Raw genomic sequence first — 5,873 nt, 5'->3', positions numbered from 1 at the left:
TAAAAATGGTGCACACAGGAAACAACCATTTTGGGGGAGAACGGTGGGGAATTTTTGGGATTGGGGGGGGGAAGGGAGATCCACTGCTGCCTCGGTAGCAGCCCTCAGACTTGAGGAATCAGCACTGTGTTACCTCTTCCCCCTCGCGGGACCTCACGTCAGGTGCGTGACCAGACATTGAATGTTACACCCGCTGTGCGCTCACCTTCCCACCCACCTTGCGTCATCAGTAACGTATTTTACTATGAAAGAGTTTAATCTAAATAGTACATCGCATATGTATATATAAGGATGATGTATTCCTCTGAGAGTAGAGCATATTTAAAAAGAAAAACAAAAAAAGAGATTCTGTAATTTTAATGACGGATTGATTGCGTTCATGATTGCTATTGGATAAACCAGTTTAACGGAACACTTACCGTACAATCACACGTTTTATTTTTAAGGTTTGACTCACACAGTCGATCATAGGTCAACTATACTCATCCACGCCATGTAATCTTCAGGTGGTCCACGTTCGTGTGCGCGTTAAAGGGGGTTTACACTTTCAGCTAATAGGGTGCAAGCCCCTGCTGTTGGTGGCCAAGGTTGCCCACTGGGGGTCTGAGAAGTCCCTTTTTTTTCCCCAGCATGGAGCCCCTACCTTTGCAAAAACATGTGCTTGGCCAAGCAGGAATGGGGTCTAACACAAATATGAGTGAAGGTGGCCGAGCTCCTCTACAGTGAATCTGACAGCCATTTTAAACTAAACTACCTGAGAGCAGACACCAGTTTTGGCCCAAAAAAGAGCATCTTTGTAACTAACGGCTTGACTTTTCTGACATCAATCGTGTCCTCATAGCTAATCCCCGCCCACCTGTCATCTCCCCGTCCAATGACAGCACCCATTTTGGCAGCAAAGGTCCTTTCTTTGAACAGTGGAGTTGATGGACAAGCGGAGCTGAGTTGTGGGGGGAATGGGGAGATGCTTTTCTGTCAGGTTTAAAGTGCACCAACCTAAACATCGTGGGTGGGCTCGGGAACCATATGCTGCCAGCACATACCATTAGATGTTCTTCTTTTATTGATCCATCACTATGGATGATAGCCTTGCTGGCCAGCGGGAACATGTGGAAAAGAGAAGGGGGCTGGGTTAAGCCTTTTGCAATTGCTTGGAATTCAGGGTTCCTGGTCTGTGTGGGCACCATTTGGTTTGCAGTCTGGGTACTAACTGGTGAACTTTGCAGAACCTTGCTCTTTATGCAAGTCATTAATGTTTAAACAAAATTGTCTGACAGCTAAGACGAGTAGCTTTCCCGTCTGGCATTATAACATAGGACTGAGCATGGTAAAGTTGGCCTCAGTTCCACATGGGACTTTACATTTCTCAGGAAATTATCATTTTCAGTGCTGTACCCACACAGGACCTTTTAGATCGCCCTCGGTTTCCAATTGTCTGCTGCTTTTATCTGTGCAGGTTTGATGGCTGTGAGATGAGCAAACTGTATGAGGGAGGGACTGTATCCTCAGATCGTTCCTTCTAATTATTTGCTGTCAGATGAAAGATTGTACGACTCCCCTGTAGGTAATCAATGAGGTAAACATGTAGTTGTTTGGCAGTGAGTCATATTATCCTGATAGGGTGCAGTACCTATATCTGAACTCCAGGTGGCGGTCCAGGTTGCATTTGCAATTGGTTAGCTGCTGGAAGTCCTTGTACAGCGGTGGAGACAGCGACCTCTACTGGAGAGAATAGGAAAGTGTTTACAAATGAAGGCAAAGCCCACCAGATATTCCAATTTTCGGGGATTGCAGAGAGGATGAATCCCCCACTTGCTTCTCATATCTCTGATACAGAGTCGGACCATCCACAAGGCAACCTAGGAAGCCCGAGGATGTCCGGGGGTCCCTACTACATGTTCCTGCAGTAAACCCAGTGATAGTGCAATTGGGCCAAAGCTGTGCACCGACCTGTGGCTGCACAGGGTAGGATGTAGTTGTAGGCAGTTAATGCCCAATGGGCCCCCCTAGTACAGACAATACCCAATGTGGGGGTTCTCTGTGCCTTCTGCAATCTTTATCAATGTCAATGTCCTAGGAATAGGGGGAAATATAGCTGCTACCTTGCCTATGGCCCCATTCTGCCTTAATTCCTCTCTTCTCAGAGATCTTTACCCCTAAGTCCCCATCTTGGCTCACATACGGCTGGATCTTCTATAAGTTTTCACAGAAAATGCAGCCGAAGGGATGAGACTACCTCAGATATGGCAGTGGAAAATTCATTCTGTCCGGTGTCTGCTGAAAATAGATCTTGGTTTTGGTTGGACTTTCCCTTCAGAGCCCCGCGTTGGGTGGTACCATTGTACGTTTTTTGTTTTGATGCTTGAAAAGCAGAATTACGCAATCTCCTGCGTAAGATATGGCGTGCGTCACGGTGCGTCGTGTTCCCCCTTTTCACGGTTTCCAGTAACACTACAGACACTCGAGCAATGCGACAATATTATAACGTTTGCTTAAAGAATAAGCGCACTTTTATCATGACGCAAACATTTCGCTCATTTCATGAGTTCAGGCCAAGCAAGTTTTCTAACAAAACCGTTTCACTAGCGATGCACCGATACCGATACTAGTATTGGTGCCGATACCGAGTATTTGGGTAAGTACTTAGCCCGATACTTCCGGTATCAGGAAGCCGGGCAGCGCGTCATTACATGGCACCAGGCTTCCATGACACATAGTGACGAGAAGCATGGGAGGGCTTCCCGGCTAATCAGGAAGGCAGGTGGCAAGTCATTACACGCCGCCTGGCTTCCTGAATGGGACTTTCGGTACTCGGTATCGGCGAGTACCGGGAAAAAAAATATATAGGTACTCGTACTCAGTGCCAAAATACCGGTATCGGTGCATCCCTACTTTTCACATTGTTCCTTCCTCCTGCTATGACAACCTGTCCTGGGAACCCAGCCGTCTGCTGGTTCAGATTGGAGAAAGCATCCTCGGCATCCCTTTAGATGGGCCCCTCCTGACCTCAGACCTCTCAGCCTATAGGACTAGTCACAGTCCGTCCTACACTACTAGTAACGGTTTCAGAAACATGTTTAACTTCCAGGCAATTTCCGATAATTTTTGGTCGGTTTTTAATGTCTTAGTCCTTACAAACAGAGGAAAAGCCTCCCCTTCCGCTGGGATAGTTTATTGAAACTTGTACTACAGTCACTGGGGTCCCACCCAAGGTCCGCCCCCACTGATGCGGTTCACTCAATCACGGGCTTAACCATTATCTCTATGAAATGCATCAGTGGGGGTGGAGCTTGGGCGGGACCCCAGTGATGTGCTACAAGTTTCAATGACCTATCCCAGTTGAATCCGGTGTGCGGCCGGCTTTTCTTCTGTTTGTATGGGCTCCTATTGGAAGCCAGGACGTGCTCCCAGCGGCTCATTCCTTTGCTGAGCCCGTGGAGGGCCGCTGCTTCTTTTGTATGTGCTCCTTTACATTTTTTAGTGTTTGCAAGTTTTAAAAACCTTTTTTTTTTTCCCTTTTTAAAAAAAATGTTTATTTTGGAAATAAACATTTCATCCAATGGGCTTCCAGAACTGTGTTCACAGACCATTCTGGGCTTTCTGATGAGAAAGGCCAGCAGTAGCTGCTCACTTTGTGGACGGTCTGTCTCTAATTGATTCTCTATGCAGAGCCATTTGAACTAGAGACAGGCTGGGAAGTGGAGCGGGGTCCTTCCTCTGAATCATTCAGCCGTGGGTGTGTTGTGAATAGAGCGGAACAGTAAGAAAACTTGACTCTTGGAGCGCTGGCTGCGGGCCGAGCATTGTCATCATGTCATATTTATAAGTTATATTTTAGATTTCTCTGATATAGAAGAATGAACGGATCGTTTTTATTGGTTACATTTTCACTCCCGCACATTATTCCCAATAATTCCATTCCCTGCAGAGATCTCGGTGTATGTAAACGCAGATTGTGATGGCATCATGTCTCCCTGTGTGCAGCGTCTTGTGATTCCTGTCAGGTCTGTGCCGTCCCGTAGGGGCAGCCAACTGAAGGGGCACACGTGGCCGGCTGGCAACGCTCCTCCGTAATTGCAAGGCAGAGGCTTGGCGTTGTCAGCCTGGAACAGGAAGTGCTGTTACTGGCAGGATCTCCAGGTTACACAGGGAGGCATGATGGCAGACATACTGGAAGGTGGAATGTGCGTTTACATACACTGTATATACTTGGTATAAATTCAATCAAAAAGCATCGAGTGTAACATAAACAGAGGGACATTTCCAGGACCAAATCTCAGCCGTACACCTTCCAGTCAGTACACCCTCATTGAGACCCGCTAACACGTATGTAGTGCGAGGGCCGGTTCGATTGGTTATACAGCGAATGAATGGTGTAGGTCCGCCCTCGCTCTCTATAGTATTTGGTAGGTCTAAGCCAGATTGTACACTCAGATTGTGGGCTGGGCACATAGCATACATCTAATGGTATACCGGGGATGCCTCATACATCTGCAGGTATACCAGGGGTACCTAATACATCTGGAGGTATACTGGGAGTGCCCAATACATCTGGAGGTATACTGGGAGTGCCCAATACATCTGGAGGTATACTGGGAGTGCCCAATACATCTGGAGGTATACTGGGAGTGCCCAATACATCTGGAGGTATACTGGGAGTGCCCAATACATCTGGAGGTATACTGGGAGTGCCCAATACATCTGGAGGTATACTGGGAGTGCCCAATACATCTGGAGGTATACTGGCAGTGCCCAATACATTAAGTGGCATACCGAGGATGTCTCTTACATCTGTCAGTATACTGCAGAGCTCCTGAACTTAAAAAAAAAAAAAAAGAAAAATTTCAGGACTGCGTTCTCTTGCCGATGGCCCAGAAAGACCGGATTAGCAACACAAGTTTATTGTTTGTTTTTAATATTCTCTTACGTGCACTTATTCTTTAATCCTTCGACGTCATTAAACTCATGTTCCATCTGCTTGGCGGCTCTATGCGCCCGGCGATCCCTGTGCCTACAACATACCAAACTCCTCCTGAACTTGTGTCCGCCGCGCTGTTTTATTGTCGGTTTTAGGAATTATTAAAAATAACCCACACGGCCACCCCTCACCCGTCACCCTCCACCCTTTGCATGTCGGTCAATTTGTATTTTAAAGAGATCCGCTTTTCTTTGTATTTATTTATTTATTTACAGTTTTCTGTCACCGTTTTTCCCCCTCACCAAAGTATCCCGACTCCACCCCTTCCTCCGGCTCCTCCCCTTCCTCCGGCTCCTCCCCTTCCTCCGGCTCTTCCCCTTCCTCCGACTCTTCCCCTTCCTCCGACTCTTCCCCTTCCTCCGACTCTTCCCCTTCCTCCGACTCTTCCCCTTCCTCCGACTCTTCCCCTTCCTCCGACTCTTCCCCTTCCTCCGACTCTTCCCCTTCCTCCGACTCTTCCCCTTCCTCCGACTCTTCCCCTTCCTCCGACTCTTCCCCTTCCTCCGACTCTTCCCCTTCCTCCGACTCTTCCCCTTCCTCCGACTCTTCCCCTTCCTCCGACTCTTCCCCTTCCTCCGACTCTTCCCCTTCCTCCGACTCTTCCCCTTCCTCCGACTCTTCCCCTTCCTCCGACTCTTCCCCTTCCTCCGACTCTTCCCCTTCCTCCGACTCTTCCCCTTCCTCCGACTCTTCCCCTTCCTCCGTCCTCCCATTCCTTGACCTCCTCCCCTTGCGTTGTATAAATCCACGTATTGTGCTTTGCGCAGTCTTTGCAAAATAATATTATTTTTTTTCCTTCCTCTTTGTGTTTGTTACAATCGAGATGTCATTTTATCTGTTAATATAATATTTATAATCACTATGCTGGTATTTTATTTTTTGTTTTGGTTTTTAC

At 47.5% G+C, this 5,873-nt stretch overlaps 1 long non-coding RNA gene across 1 annotated transcript; it reads right to left on the bottom strand.

Annotated features, from left to right (window-relative positions):
- Nucleotides 1–4,921: 4,921 nt before the first annotated feature.
- On the bottom strand, nucleotides 4,922–5,865 carry LOC108796801. The gene is made up of 2 exons (XR_001941833.1): nucleotides 5,700–5,865; nucleotides 4,922–5,254 (listed from the first exon to the last, which is right to left on the bottom strand). It is a non-coding gene; the product is annotated as an uncharacterized LOC108796801 (long non-coding RNA).
- Nucleotides 5,866–5,873: the final 8 nt, after the last annotated feature.

This window comes from Nanorana parkeri, unplaced genomic scaffold (assembly GCF_000935625.1).
Source record: "Nanorana parkeri isolate BGI_ZX_2015 unplaced genomic scaffold, ASM93562v1 scaffold31, whole genome shotgun sequence".
NCBI classification, from domain to species: Eukaryota; Metazoa; Chordata; class Amphibia; order Anura; family Dicroglossidae; genus Nanorana; species Nanorana parkeri.
The sequence above is the reverse complement of the archived record's forward strand: the minus strand, read 5'-3'. Positions and strand labels throughout refer to the sequence as shown.